The sequence below is a fragment of the Saccopteryx leptura genome, chromosome 6 (assembly GCF_036850995.1).
Source record: "Saccopteryx leptura isolate mSacLep1 chromosome 6, mSacLep1_pri_phased_curated, whole genome shotgun sequence".
In the NCBI taxonomy this organism is placed as follows: domain Eukaryota; kingdom Metazoa; phylum Chordata; class Mammalia; order Chiroptera; family Emballonuridae; genus Saccopteryx; species Saccopteryx leptura.
Genome location: NC_089508.1, coordinates 55,796,285 through 55,812,696, shown reverse-complemented (window position 1 = coordinate 55,812,696; position 16,412 = coordinate 55,796,285). Strand labels below are relative to the sequence as shown.

The 16,412-nt window shown below is 43.1% G+C and overlaps 1 pseudogene; it reads right to left on the bottom strand.

Moving 5' to 3' along the window:
- Positions 1-13,519: 13,519 nt before the first annotated feature.
- LOC136376836 (glutathione S-transferase P pseudogene) lies at positions 13,520-14,137 on the bottom strand (annotated as a pseudogene).
- Between the last annotated feature and the right edge of the window lie 2,275 nt (positions 14,138-16,412).

Below are 16,412 nucleotides of genomic sequence, written 5' to 3'. Positions count from 1 at the left end.
GCCCATGGACCGGTACCTGTCTGCAGCCTAGGGGTTGGGGACCACTGATACAGTGTTAATATCCAAAATATATAAAGAACTCATATACTCAATAGCAAAAAAACAAACAACCCAATTTAAAAAATGGACAGAGGACCAAATAGACATTTCTTCAAAGAGGCCATACAGATGGTCAACAGGCGCATGAAAAGGTGCTCAACATCACTAATCATCAGGGAAATGCAAATCAAAATACAATGAGAGGCCCTGGCCGGTTGGCTCAGTGGTAGAGCGTCGGCCTGGCGTGCAGGAGTCCCGGGTTTGATTCCTGGCCAGGGCACACAGGAGAAGCGCCCATCTGCTTCTCCACCCCCCCCTTCCTCTCTGTCTCTCTCTTCCCCTCCCCGCAGCAGAGGCTCCATTGGAGCAAAGATGTCCCGGGCACTAGGGATGGCTCCTTGGCCTCTGCCCCAGGCACTAGAGTGGCTCTGGTTGCAACAGAGTGATGTCCCAGATGGGCAGAGCATCGCCCCCTGGTGGGCGTGCCGGGTGGATCCTGGTCAGGCGCATGCGGGAGTCTGTCTGACTGCCTCCCCGTTTCCAGCTTCAGAAAAGTAAAAAAAAAAAAAATATATATATATATATATAATGAGATATCACCTCACACCTGTTAGAATAATTATTATCAAAAGACAAGAAATAATGTTTTGGCCAGGAGATCTTAGGAGAAAAGGGAACCCTGTTGCACTGTTGGTTTGAGTATAAATTGATGCAGCCACTGTGGAAAACACTATGGAGGTTCCTTTAAAAGTTAAAAATAGAACTACCATATGATCCAGCAATTCCACTAGTAGATATTTATCTGAAGGAAACAAAAACACTAATTCGAAAAGATATATGCACCCCTATATTTACTGCAGCATTATTTATACAAATATTGATCAACTTATGACCTATGCAACTTACGACCATTCGACTTTACGACCACAATCGCTAGCCACAACTGTTCCGTGTCTGGCAGTGCAAGCGTTGCCCAGCTGGGCGTACGACAGTGTGGACCAGCTTCTGGCAGCATTACCATCTCCGCATGCACCATTTCAACTGTTATGCCAGACTCGGTACAGCAGTTTGTGTTTTGTGTCTTGGGTATTTTTCATCAAACCCCTCCCAAGATGTCTACCAAGAGGAAATTGTCTTTGCAAATATTAAACCAGTTGTACTGGTAATGCAGTGTTTTACTTAAACCTGACGAATGTAAAAATAAGAAACAAAATGGTGTAGAGATGATACAAATGGCATAAAATGAACAAAGAAAATTATGATATATAACAATAATGAAAGAAATTATGATAAAATATGACTTAAAGATTTTTATAACATCATTTCACAGTACTGTACATTCAACTTATGACCAAATCGTGTTACAACCGGTCTGTCAGAACCAATTGTGGTTGTAAGTCGAGCACTAGCTGTAATAGTTCAGGTATGGAAATAACCTAAGTATCCATCAATAGATGAATGGATAAAGATGTGGTATATCTACACAACGGCATACTACCTTTTTACCTAGCCATAAAAAGAATGAAATCTTGCTACTTGTGACAACATGAATGGGCCTTGAGGAAATCATGCTAAGTAAAATAAGTCAGAGAAAGGTAAATATCATATGACTTCACTTTTATGTGGAATCTAAAAAACATAACTCACAGATACAGAGAACAGAATGGTGGTCACTAGAGGAAAGGCGAGTTAGGTGGGTGAAATGGGTTGAAGGGGGTCAAGAGGTACAAACTTCCAATTATAAATAAGTCATGGGGATGCAACAAACAGCATGGTGACTATAGTCAATAACATTGTAGTGCATATTTGAGAGTTGCCTAGACAGTAAATCCTGAAAGTTCTATCATAAGGGAAAAAAGCATTTTTTTTGTACCTTGTATGGTAACTAGACTTATTGTGATGATCATTTCACAGTGTATGCAAATATTGAGTTATTATGTTATATACCTAAAAATATATTATATGTCAATTATACCTCAGTTAAAAAAAATATGCTACCATCTAAATCAATAAGAGGGTAAGGCCGATGAGTAAAAGGGCAAAGGGGTGAGGAGGCCAGGAATGTAGGATTTGGTGTAGGAGTGCCTTGCCCAGTACTTACTAGATGGCCTTCACAGTGGTGCAGCCTCTGAGCTTCAGTTTCCTCTTCTGTAAAATGCAGGTTGTAGTCTCGGCCCCTGAGTCACCAACAGAGTTGATGTGTGACTGGAATAAGATGAAGCAAGTGGAAACTTCTCTGCTCATTCCCTCATTCACTCTCTATATGCCTGACATTCTGTTAGATAGTCCTTGTTCTTGGCAAATGTGCAAACAGAACACAAATAACCTCATAAATAACTATATCATTACAGTTGTAATAAGTGTGATAGGAGGTTGATATATAACCTGGAGGAAGGACCCATTCTGTCCTGGAGCACTGAGGGAAGACATCAGTGGAAGAATTAGTCTGTGACTTCATAAAACTTTTCAAGTGCACGGCTAATACCAAACTCTTCTTTCTCAAAGCTGGTGCCATTTGACAGTGTTTGCCCTAATTGTTGGCCTTTTGGGCATAAGAGTTAGAGCACAGAGAATTTCTTTTTTAAGGTAAGAATGAACTCTTCAAATAGTGTCACTCGATTGGGAATGCACCCATGCATGGGGCTGAAGAAACGACTGGGGAGAAAAGAACTGACATTTATTGAGTGCCTGCTGTTTGCGTGACACTGTGCTTAGCACTTCATCTTATAGCCTCTAGGGAAAGTGTTAGTTTGCCCTTTCACAGATGAGGAATGTGAGGCTTAGAGAAGTTAATTCCTTTTTGTACACAAGTTCACAAGGCTTCTGACTGAAATCTCAGCCAGAGGATTCTCTGTCTCCAAGGCCCATGCCGGCTCTTTTCACAGTTGTTCTAATAAATGCCTCAAATGGGAATGTTTTATTTCTGGATCCCTCAGAGTTGTAGAGTTCCCAGTTTTCCATGTGCTGTGATCAACTATCTATAGATCAGAACACGATGTGGCAGTTGCATAATGCTCAGCACAGGACAGGGCTGGGTGCTGCTCCCCAAGCCCTGTGGGGTTACTCAGGGACCCTGCACTCTGATCCAGGCATAAAGCAGCCAGATGTGGTGGGAGGAACCTGAGCCCACAGAGTTTTGGTTCAATGCCGTTCTCCAGTAAAGGAGAAGAGAATACGAGCCCAACCACATAGTTCCTTGTTAGATTAATGAAGTCTGCTTTGACCAAGGAAAGAGGGTGTGGAGGGAAGCACAGTGAGAGTTAGAGGGGATAGGAGGGGAGGGAAGACGGAAAGAGAAAGAAGGAAAAGACCAAGGAGTTTCCTTTGGCCAGTGGCTGAGGGAATCTCTAGGCCAAGACTTGAATGGACCCACTGATCCCAGTGCGAATTTCCAGGTTTTTGAAAAGAATAAGTTTTGTAGCATTATTCACAACTACTTCTGCAGCTGTGGCTTGGAGTCCTAACCTCTGTGTGAACCTCATAGCTTCCCTGCTCAGTTTCAGGCAGGATCAGTTGAAGGGCAATGTGACCAGCAGGAAGGAAGCCAGGCTCACGGCTCTGCCAGCAGCCAGCGCTGAGCCCTTAGCAAATCTTTCGCCAGGTATATGCTTCAGTTTTCTGATCCGTTACATAGGAATAAGAATATCTGACCTTACATGGGGGTTGTGGGTGTGGCATGAGATCTTAGCGTAAACATATTTTGGAAAACAAAAAACATTCCTAATAGTAGTAGACCTGAAACAAAAGAAAGGAAATTATTTTGATCTCGGTTTTGGTTTACTAATCTAAGAAAATGAAAACTGGATCCCAATAAGGGGCTGGAAGTTTTCACCCAGCCCCTGCCACCACTCACCATGGTTACTGGTGACTCCGGTCCAATTACTTATCCACTGAATCCTTTAGCTACTTTTTCTGATGAGTGGGGAATAATGGTTTGCCGGCAGTACTTTTATAAAGCACTCTGTGTAGTTAATTAAAAAATGACAATAATTCAAAATTCTATGCACAGGGAAAATTATAATTTTAAATAAAAATAAACTTTAGTGCAATATGCTTTATCCTTTCCAGGTAAACTATTCTGAAAACCGTAGTTAGCTGACACTGAAACTACTTAAGAGATATCATTAGCCTATAATAGCTTAAGGGCCCTCACAGCCTTCTCTCCTTTCACACCCGGTGGTTGGATCTGCTCTCCTCTAACCTCAGGGGTTGGGTCCAGATCCTGTTCTTCTTGTTCTTAGCCTGAAGCACTGTCATCTCTCACCCCTGTTTTTTAAGCCAAAACATAGTCACCGACCACATTCCAGCAAGCTCACAGGTGCCAACCTAGAGGGAGTAGTCCTAAGATCAATACTGACAACTTCCCCCCGAGGTTAGGGGGGCCAAGCGGGACAGGGCAGAGAGCTTTGGCATCACATGAACCTGGGTTTTGAAACTCAGCTCTACCACTTACTACTAGTGTGACCTTGGGCAAGTCACTTAACCTTTATGAGTCTCAGTTTCCTACTTTTTAAAGAGATGAGGGCCTAGAGTACATTTGCCCCAAAGAGCACTAGGGGGGATATAAATATAATAAATATAATAAACGAGGCATGTAAAGCAGTGGTCCCCAGACTTTTTTGTGCTACGGACCGGTTTAATGTCAGAAAATATTTTCACGGACTGGCCTTTAGGGTGGGACGGATAAATGTATCACGTGACCGAGACAAGCATCAAGAGTGAGTCTTAGACGGATGAAACAGAGGGAATCTGGTCATTTTTTAAAAAGAAAACATTGTTCAGACTTAAGTATAAATAAAACGGAAATAATGTAAGTTATTTATTCTTTCTCTGCGGACTGTTACCAAATGACCCACGGACTGGTACCGGTCCGCGGCCCGGGGGTTGGAGACCACTGATGTAAAGAACTTAGCATGGTGGCCCAAAATTAGCACTATATAAGAGGTAGTCCTCTGATGAAGAAAGGTCTTGACTGGCTGAAGGGAGACTATTTCACCGCATAGTCTCTAGTTTGGGTAACCCTACTAATATCCATGAACCCTAAGAGAAGAATGAGTGAAGACTTCCAGATCTCTTTCCCCCATAATTATACACAAAGAATGTAGCTTTTGTCACAACAAACCAGTCTTTTTACCAAAGCAATGTGCCTTCTAAACAAGTAGACTCAGAACTTTACTACTGGAGTCTCTCAGTCACTGGAGTCTCGATGCTGGGAGGTAATCCAGAGCTTAGAGATGCCATGCTATTGGAATAAGCTGGTAATTTCCTCTTGCTGAAGACTCCAGTTCTCTACAACTGTAGGAATTTATAAGCTGATCTCTCATTTCAGTTCCTTACAAGGAAAACTGGCAAGCAGCCTCCAGTTTGCTTGCATTTCAGTTTGCAATTCATCTCTACTGGTGACAGAGTACTGGGCTCACTCAGTGTGCTTCTTCTGCTTCTCAGCCGGCTGCAGTTTGCACACTGAGCCGGGCCACCCGGTTGTGGTTCCAGTGCCTGACAAAGCTCAGTAGGCTGGAGGCCTGGTGTGGTTAACATTGCTGACTTTGGGACATGGACAGGTGGAGACCGGGGAGCTTCCCAACAGATCATTCAAGTTGAGTTGCCTCTCTGGCCAGAGGCCAGCCCTGGCAAGGGTCCAGCTTCTTCTCAAGCCCCAAGAAAGGGCTCGGGTATATCCGGAGGCTGGCAGAGCAGGTAGGCAGCCAAGGCCTCATCATTCTCTCACTCAAGACAACATAACCCGCGAACTAGAGATATTTCCTGAGGAAAGGCTGCATGGTGAGCCCACTGAGACAAGTAAAGAAATCTTACCTATGAACTTTATGCCTGCCCCACTCCTGATCCTTAAAATAAGAGTTTGGGCTCACTATTTTTTTGTTTTTATTTATTGATTTTAGAGAGTATATATGTGTGTCTGTGGGGGGGGGGGGAAGAAATATCAACTCATAGTTGCTTCACTTTAGTTGTTCGCTGATTGCTTGTCATATGTGCCTTGACTGGGCAAGGCCAGGGTTTCAAACCAGTGACCTCAGCATTCTAGGTTGACGCTCTATTCGTTGTACTATCACAGGCCAGGCAGGGTTCACTTTTTAATGGAATAAATTGTAGCTAGACTACTTATGTCGGAATCTTGGTTTTTTAAAACACCAGTATGTAAAACTTATTTTTGATACTATATATCCATTTTTACTTGACAGAATTTTGTGAGTGATAAAAATGATGGCAAGACTCAGGCGCTAGAGTGGCTCTGGTCGCAACATGGCGACGCCCAGGATGGGCAGAGCATCGCCCCCTGGTGGGCAGAGCGTCGCCCCTGGTGGATCCCGGTCGGGCGCATGCAGGAGTCTGTCTGACTGTCTCTCCCTGTTTCCAGCTTCAGAAAAATGAAAAAAAAAAAAATGATGGCAAGATACAGTGAGAGTTCTTCAAGGATGTTCGAGGAATCAGATAATTAGGACCAAGAAACTTGGGCTGTCTCTTCAAATTGTATTTCCCCTGGAAGATGACGAAGGGGAAAGGCCTCAAATACCTCCACCATTCCATTTTTGTAATAGAGACTAGAGCACTTAATTCCAGTGAGAATTTGTAAAATTCTTTTGAGTTGTTTAGGAAGGACACCATACTCTATAATTATAAAACGTATTGATGCTTGTAACTAAGAGTTGTTTGTTTTTAGTGGAGGCATCAGACCTCTGTGATGAGAAGAATCCCTGGGCTCAAACACAAGTTAATACAGGCCCAATTCATAGGAAAGAAATCAAGTCAGAGATACTAATTAAGAGCAATCTCATCATACTTGGTCTCATATAATTAGCTGTCAGCAGAAGGGGAAGAGGGCAGAGAAAAGCTATAAAAGAAACAGTGCTAAGCCCTGGCCAGATAGCTCAGCTGGTTAGAGTGTCATCCTGAAGCACAGAGGTTGCTGGTTCAATCCCCAGTCAGGCAGGGCACACACAGGATCAGCTCGATGTTCCTATCTCTCTGTCTCTTTCTCCCTGCCTCTTTCTCTCTTTAAAAAAAAAAAAAAAAAAAAAAAGGAAAGAAAAGAGGGGAAAAAAAAAAAGAAACAGTGCTAACTTGTTGCCACTGTCCAGACAAAAAGTGAAAGATAACTTCTAGGTCTTCCACCAGGGGCATGAGCAGAATGGTGATTTTGTGATGATTCAGCAGAAAGTCTACTGCTGGATAGAGCATGCCTGGCCAAGACTGGAAACAGAACTTGCACCGTTGAACTAGAACAGGGAAACAGCTCAGCCAAGTGATTTTTATATACAAATGTAGTTAGAGGGAATTTTTGTGAGAGAAAAAATCGCCTCCTAATCCAGCCTACCCAACAATAATTTCATTCTCACACATTCTATTCTTGTTTTTGTCCATGACAACAAAAAAACATTTACCTGGTTACTATGGAGTAAATATACCATATTTTGCACACTGTTTAAAAAAAAAAATACCTGACATTGGACTATAAGCACTTAACCACATTTCTACATAATAGTAATAATTTTAACATTGACATCTTAAAACAAGTTTCAAAAAATTACAAAAACTGGGAAAACTAGTGATTTAAAGCAGGGAGTCAAGTTTCTTGAATGATTTCCTCAAGAGGTTCAGAAAACTCCTAGAAGAGCAACAAAGATATAGTGTAATGGATTCAGATAAATACCACAATGGGTAGATTGCCAGTAAGTCAGTGGCTTGGTGGCTTTATGGACAAGGGGACGTGAGTATGTACCTGGTGCTGGTTCCCTCACATGGGGGAAGTGAGCCCACTAGGATGGGTTCAAGTTCCCAGTCAGAGCAGAGGCGGCCATAGTGCATGACAGGGAGTCTTCATTCTAAGTTTACAGCTGAACAGTGTCTCATTAATAAGCCCACGAAAGAAGCTTCTGGACCTCAGAGCTTCTAAGAGACCAAGAGTCATGACTGAGAACCAAGGACACTCAACAAAGGGAAAAGTTTGGGAAGTTGTCAGATCTGTACATCCACGAGGGACATGTCATTCATTGTCCCACTCCCAGGTGGCTGCTCGCCATCCTCCTCACACTCACTCTGGCTCTGCGTTTGTTCTCTTCATGTCATCGATCCCTGACCCCATCAACTTTCTCCATCCTTCAGCCTGAAGTATCTACTGGCTGTAGTCTTCAGGTTCCCTAGAGTAAGTGCAGTCCTGGGGAGCCCAGGGAATGAGCTCAGACCTGGCGGAGGGATTAGCTAGGGCAGCAGGAAGTAATGAGAATAATAGTGTCCCAGGAAATAAGGAGATAGTTTTACTCGTTACACTTCTATATTGTTTGTTTGTTTTAACAGCAAATTTATTACAAATGAAAACAGTCACACAAGTTAAATTTTTAAAAATTAAAAGAAGTGAATGTTTTGTTTTTAAGAGAAAGAGAAGAACAGACTAAGGAGAAGAGGGCATCAATTGCCAACAAAAACAGCAGAAAGTTCACAAAGGGTGCAGAAAAGTCTGGGACAACAGGTGATCCTTGGAGCCTCTGAGAACTCTGGTTCTGCAAACAGTGGGTGGAAACTAGAGTGAGTCGTGTGTGAAAATGCTGAGAGGAGCGAGATGGTGATTGATGATAAGAGATGTGTCATTTAAAAACTGTAGTAGCCTGAGCAGAGATGGCGCAATGGATAGAGCAATGCCCCAGGACTCTGAGGGTCCCGGTTGGAAACCCTGAGGTCACCAGCTAGCGCCTGGGGTCATTGGCTTGAGTGCGGGATCATAAACATGATCCAAAGGTCACTGGCTTGAAGCCAAAGGTCACTGTTCTACTTCTGACCATGCTCTGCTCTCACCTGCACCACCCCATCAACTCTCCCCTGGCCTCTCCTATCCTAGATTCTCCTTCTTCATCCACCCTGCCAGAGTGACACACTTTCTCCGCTTCTCCATCTCATCCGTTCTCCTCCCTCCTTCCCTTCTCTCTTTCTGGATGAAGTACAGTGAGTGGAGTTTATGTCGCACTCATCATTGGTCTGTCTAAGGAGCTGCTCTTGTTTCATTTTATCTTCCCCCTCTTCATCCCTGACACTCACTTCCATTTCCATCCCTCCCAGAGGTCTTCACTCTCATGTTTCTGCTCCTATGTGTTTAAATACATAAGTGTACTTATAAAATGCATTGATGTTCTTTGGTATGATTTCTGTTTTTAAATTTAGCTACTACTATTGCTTTTCCATTCCCCTAGCAACCACCCCAAATTCCCTGGGACCAGTGCTACAGTGAATGAATATCTTTGTTCATGATCCCTTAGGACTTGTGCAAGTCTTTCTGAAGCAAATGCCCGGGAGTGGAATTGCTGAGTTATATTATCTATGCAGATCTGCACACTTAGTAGATGTTCGATAAATATTTATCAATTTAAATGATAGAGATTGCAAATTATAGGGAAAAGAAGTCATTAGTAAGATGAAGTAATGCTCTTGACTAATCTTGGTTTTAGTAGAATTGAATGTGAGCTGTGGTTATCTTTAGTAATATTCGGCAACACACAAAAGGAATGAGAACAGACACTAAACTCTTAATCATTCCCTTTATGATCTGATAAATCCTTAGAGTTCTATAATAACAGGTATTCAACCTGTGCAATGCTGAGAAGCTATTTAGAACAAAGTGTACCTGCGAAGTCTGACATACAGGGGCAATGGTGGAAGTTAGCATGTGGCTGGACATTCCTGGGTTTCTACTCCTGAATAATGTCCTACTTACACTGTTAGGTGGGTTAGGTGGGTGTCCCTACACACAGGCCTTGAAATGTACCTATTTACAGGTGAAGATTATGAGGCAAATGGAAATTTCTTTTGAAAATATTACCTTTTTAAAATTTTATTTTTAAATTACAGTTAACATTCAATATTATTTTATATTTAATAGGAATTTTCAATAAGTGGTATAGATTGTTTATGTTATGAAAGAAATACAAAAAAAATGTAAATAAAAAACCTGAAGTAAAATTCATGTTTATGGTGCTCCATTTTTTTTGAATACCATACAGCAGTTTTTCTGTGTTTGTTCTTTTTGCATCCCTGGGCAATCGGTAAAGAAAGTATTACTATCATTTTGGTAAAAGCTGAAATAAGGGGGAATTAAATTAAATTAATTTGCTTCAGTAGGTTACTATAGTAATGGCCCTCATTTTGTCACACCTCCCTGTATCCACACCCTTGGCTAATATCTTTCACACTGACTTCAGCATTAGCTATATGACTTGCTTTGACCAATAGGACAAGAGCAAACATGACACAAGCAGAAATTTAAAAGTGCTTGCATGTACAGCCTGCCCTCTCTTACTGATCTTTGGTATCCTGAGATCACCATGGTGAGACGACCATGTGGCTCCCATTGCTAGAGAATGAGAGATCACATGGAGCAGAGACAGGCCATCCCAGCTGAGTCCCCCTTGACCAACCACCTGTCAATCTCCAGGTACGTGAGTGAGGCCAGCTAACCCCATATGAGCCACCTACAAACCTCAGAGATCTGCCATACCAACCTAGATCAGAATAACTGTTCAGGTGACTCACAAAATCGTGAGAAATTATGTTGTTTTAAGTCATTAAGTTTTGAGGTTGTTTGTGACACAGTAAAGCCTAATTGGGTATATTCCCCAAGAGAGCCTACTCAGTCTAAAATCTAGAGGTCCTAACCAACAAGTTCATATTCAATTGCTGCTGCTACTCCTCTAGTCAAGGGTGAGGTTGAGATATGCAGAACTTAAAGATATTGTTTTGATTCTTAAGTGCAATCAAGCCTCTTCTTGAATTCCTCAAGGGCAAAGGCCATGACTTGATTTTCCCAGCTGGCTTAGTACATTGCTTTATTCATAAAAGATACTCAATGAAGGATATTACCTTTCTGAAAAGGAATGAAAGTTTAGGTCTTATGAGGATGAATAGTAAAACAACACATGGTGTGTCTAACTCTCAAAATTTATATCGGGCACAGATATTTCTAATTACAGAGAGAATTTTAGACCTACCATCTTTCCTAAGAGTGAAAACAGAGAGGAAGGAAAAAGCAGAGACCATGCTTTTGTCTCCATGGCCCAGACCAGAGTCTTGCAGAGCCTCTGAGCTGAACAACTTCAGGGAGCATTGTTCATACTGAGGTCTATGTGTGCAGAGTCTCCCTGGAACTGTTCAGTGCACAACTTACACAGCCGTACGTGAGGTCCCTGCCTGGCACCTAATAAATGCTCAATGAATGGCAAGCAAGTGAGTGAGCATGTGTGCATGCCTGTACTGCATGTTTGTGACATTTAGCAGAGTTGTAACTGGAAAAAAATATTAACCAAATTAGAATGAATGTCTTTATTTAGTGGGATCCCAGAGCACAAACCACTTTGCTTTTTGTGCTACAGAGTAAGAAAATATCAAATAAAATGTATAGATCAGTTATAAATTCAAAGAAGAAAACTAACTATTGCAGGTTAAAAATAAAATAAAAGGCCCTGTCTGGTTGACTCAGTCAGTGGATAGAGCATCAGCCTGGTGTGTGGGCGTCCCAGATTAGATCCCAGTCAGGACACACGTGAGAAGCGACCATGTGTTTCTCTTCCCCTGTCTCTCCCCCTTCTCTCTCTCTTCCCACTTGCAACCAGTGGCTCAACTGGTTAGAACATTGGCCCTGAGAGCTGAGGATAGCTCTGTTGGTCTGAGTGTCTGCCTCAGGCACCGAGGATAGCTTGGTTAATTCCAGCATCAGTCCCAGACAAGTGTTGCTGGGTGGATCCTGGTCAGGCACATGGGGGAGTCTTTTTCTCTATTTCCCCTCCTCTCACTAAAATAAAATAAAATAAAATAAATAAATAATCCATTTTGATAATGGTGACACCTAGTGGTGTATCAAATCTGTGGGTTTTCCTTGGTGTAAACTATTTTATTTTACACATTGGGGGAGGGGTGCTTGGGATGGCAGACCCCTGCTCCCTTCACAGACTAGGTAGTGAAGATCCGCAGGCCTCCTACGGTCAGTTCAGGTGGGATGTTGCTCAGAAGTAAGCCCCCAGAAGACGTTCCAGTGCTGCTGTTGTAGAAACCTCGGAATAAATGCCAGAGGTGGTGGGAAGCTCCCTTTCAGGGGAACAGAGTCACTCATTGTCACTTAAGACAGTTGTTCTCAGCTGTTTGTGCCTTTCCACTGTGTCCTTCTCTTTCCCAGCTCCTTCCCTCACTTCTTGTCGCTGTCTATTTTTTTTCTCCTCCTCCCTTTTCCTCCTCCTCTGGTAAACCAATGGCTCCTCTTTCTTCTCACTCTTCCTCTCTCCTTCCCTTCCTTCTTTTCTCTTCTGCTTTTACCTTCCCTCACTTATTCCCTCCCTCTTTCTTATTCTTCTCTGTGCTCATGGCTGCTCCCAAAGACCTTGCAAATCTCAGATCTGCACTGTCTAGTGTGAAAACCACTAATCCAGGTGGCTATTTAAATTCAAACGAATTAAAACTAAATGGACTAAACAAAACCAATCCCTCAGTCACACTAGTCACCCTTCTAGTGCTCAATAGCCCCAGTGGCTACTGTATTGGACAGCACAGAGCGTGGTCGCTTCCAGCACTGCAGAAAAGCCTACAGGAAAGCAGTGGCTTAGAGCTCGGTTCACCTACCTCCCCAGTCCTTCCTCTTTTCCTTCTCAGCACCTCTTCTCTAAGTGCTAGTTCTTGAGACAGTCTGCCTTCTGCCCCTTCCCTCCCCTCCCCTCCCTGCTTACTCCAGTTTATTTGGTGGCTTCTGTTTTCTGTAGGTTATTATGTAAACTCATTAAAATGACCTTGCCAAGTGAACACAAAAATATATGATCGTGCTAGACAGTTTATTTGGGACAGTCCATGATTCACGGCATCTTGTTTCCATGATTTGAAGCACATCAAAATATTTTTAAACTCAACACATCATTTAAAAAAATTATACCCCAGGCCTTTTTCTATATATATATATTTTTTGCTTTTTTTAACCCACAGGTTTCTACCTTTCTACCTTGTCTCGAGTTAAAAAATAGCTTTAAAATTAAACAGTATATCTTTTTATTAGTGCCTGAAAACATATTTTTATGTATAGAATGGCTTTGAAATAACACACAAGAAACTGGTTACAGGTTGGTGTTTGGCTCAGATGGAATGGATAGTTACTTTTTGATGAATACACTTTTATAGTGTTAATTTTTTACCACGTTAGTGTGTGTATATAACTTTTTAAATTAAATTGAATTTATAGCCTGACCTGTGATGGTGCAGTGAATAAAGCATCAACCTGGAACGCTGAGGTCACCGGTTCGAAACCCTGGGTTTGCCTGGTCAAGGCACATATGGGAATTGAGGCTTCCTACTTCCCCCTTTCCTCCTCTCTAAAATGAATAAATAAAATCTCAAACAAATCGAATTATAAATTACCTTTTTTCTCCCCCTTGGAAATTTTATCAGTCCAAGGGAAAGAGAGGAAGGCAGCCCCTGTCTCCTGCTGAGGGTACCACAGCCCTCACTGTTTCCCAGTGATGGGGAGGTTCATGTGCCCTACGGAGGCCAGGAAGGCCTTGAGCTTGGGCCAGGCACTGGGGCAAGCCACGTGGGCCATGGGCGGAGAGCAGAGGGGTGGAGCCAGGCAGCCAGGGCCAGGACCTGGTGATTCAGCAGCAAGTCCACAGGTTGTAGTCCACGAAGGAAATCTGGGTGCCCACAGGAAGGCCTGGCTCCCTGGCTCTGGGACAGCAGGGTCTCAGAAGGCCTCAGGGGCTCCCGTAGTTCTTTCACATGGTCTTCCTTGCCCGCCTTGTAGTTGGTGTAAATGAGGGTGATGTATTTGGAGCAGGAGTCCTCCATGCTGCCATTCCCCACGTGCACCGGGGCTGCCTCCCGCTGGTCCTTCCCATACAGGCGGAGGGCGGGGCCAGGTGTCGCGGGCTGGCATGGGACTGGTACAGAGTGAGGCCTCCACCTGGGAACTTGGGGAGCTGCCCGTACAGACAGGAGGCCTCCGTTACCAGGTCTCCTTGGTCGCCACCTCCTCTTTCCACCTCCAGCCCTGACCAGCCAGCAGCACACGCATGGCCTTGCTGCCCCCTCAGACAGGGAGGTGGGCAGTGGTGTAGGGCAGCATGGTTGTGGTGCAGACAAAGCGGTGGTGACGGTGGCAGAGCTCAAGCCTGAATTCTAAATTGCTTTTGAAATTAAAATAAATGTCACAGCCACGAGAGGATGGAACCAATGACAATCCAGGAAGATGAGCTCTTGAGAGAAGGTAATTTCTGAATGAGCCTGCAAGATTGGGGTGATGATGTGTCTCTTTAAAGAGACAATGCAGGCACAGGCGGCACTGCATTAACTTAAATTTACGTCCAATGACGATTTGCCGAGATGCAGCATGCCATGACAGATGGTCCCTCCTGACTGTTGCCAGTGGTTTACATTAGAAAGAGCCTCCTTTTCCTTCCCACTCATGATTAAAGAACAATGACCAAGAGACTGTCCCTTTGGTCCCCACCTCAAAAGGGATGGAAAATATTAGCCGAGAATGATCCTTTCTTCCTGGGTACACGCATCTACCTCTCTTTCAATTACAGCCTGGTGGATAAAATAAATTACCTCTTTTCTTCCTTTTCCTCAGCTGCCCCAGGCTGACCATGGCTGCACATCCTCCTTTGGACCACTAGGTCTTGGAAAAGAAAAGAGGATGGAGCCTGAGATCTCACCTGCCTTCAGAGCGGCTGTCAGCCCAAAGGTACTTCAAAACGTGGATTTATGTTGTGTTTAGAGTAAAGATTCATGTTCCTTTAAAAGTGGGTTTGGGGACTGGACTAGAACTATCATAAGTAACAACTATACTGCCAATTCAAGAAAAAGGGAAACCAAGGCAGGGCACAGTAAATTTGGTGTGAGCTGGGATTTGCAGTCAGTGCTCTCGATTTCCCGTAAGAACACACAGCATAAAACCATATAATCATATGCCCAGACAGAACTGTAGCATCTCTGTGTACACTCATCTAAATAAAGCGCCGCCTGGACCATGCCACCCAGGGGAGTTGGTTTGTGGTTCTTTCCAACTGAGGACTTCTGTGGTGCCAGATGAACCTAGGGTGGAATCATGGTTCTCCTAAAAGAACAAAGGTTTACGCTTAGGCACTGTGGAACATGCAGGAGACTGTTTCTAATGAAAGGCTCTCGGGTGCTCTGTGTCGGGAAGACAAACAAAGCCAATCCCCTTGGCAGAGGACTGGCACTGTCCTTACTCCAAGGAAGACTAGCCATGAGTGATAGAAAGCTCAGGATCATCAATGCTACAAGGGCCCTTAAAATGATTCTAGTTTACCCTGGCATATTATAGAGAGGGAAAATGAGGCCCCAAAGGGTTAGGAAGTCAAGGGATCCTCCTAAGATTATGGAAGGGGATTATAGTGCTGGAACCTCCTGCCAAACTCCCCAGCCCGTTGCTTCCCCTGCACCCAAAGACCCCTGTGCAAAGACTCTTCCTCTAGTCTTCCGAAAGGATACAAACACTTTCACAATGTTCATTCATTAATATGATTACTGACACACCACGGATTGCTCAATGTGTGTTTTCAGGTCAGATTTTATAGGTACATCTGTGCTGTTTAGTACAGTAGCTACTACCACACGTGGCTACTGAGCTTTTGAAATGTGGCCAGTGCAAATTAACACATCCTGTAACTATAAAATATACATCAGATTTTGAATAGTTGGTATGAAAAAAATGTGAACTGTTTCAGTAATAATTTTAGACTGATTATATATTGAAATGATAATATTTTAGATATATTAGGTTAAACTATGTTATTAATATTACCTGTTTCTTTTTACTTTTTAACATATGGCTGCTAGAACATTTCATGTAACATATGCGACTCACATTACATTTGTATTGGGTAATGCTGAGATACATAATGTATATCTGCTTTGCAACCTAAGTCATCATATTACAGTGGAATCAACTTGTGTACACACATGTAACATAATTGCACTGGAAGGAGGGAGGAGAGAAAAAGAGGTAAATAGAGCAGGTGATTTTCTGTGTGTTCTGAGTGTGAAACGGGACATAATGGTTCCCTTGTCTCTTTGAGTGGTCCCAATTCCTGTATTCGACTCTCATCGAGTGAGTATCTCATTTTTCCAAGATAGAGTCCAGTGTTTTACCACCTGCATCAACATGGATAAACCTCAAAAACCTGACATTGAGCAGAGAAAGCAAATTGTGGGTGCACAAATGGTTCACTTTACAGAAAATTGTAATGCTGCAAAGCTATATGTTAAATGTGGACATTCATGGGAACAATAAACACTAATTAGGGACTGTGATTCCCTCTGGGAAGGGAGGGAGGGAGGAAAACATGGTTGGAGAGGGGCTTTTATTGCATTTA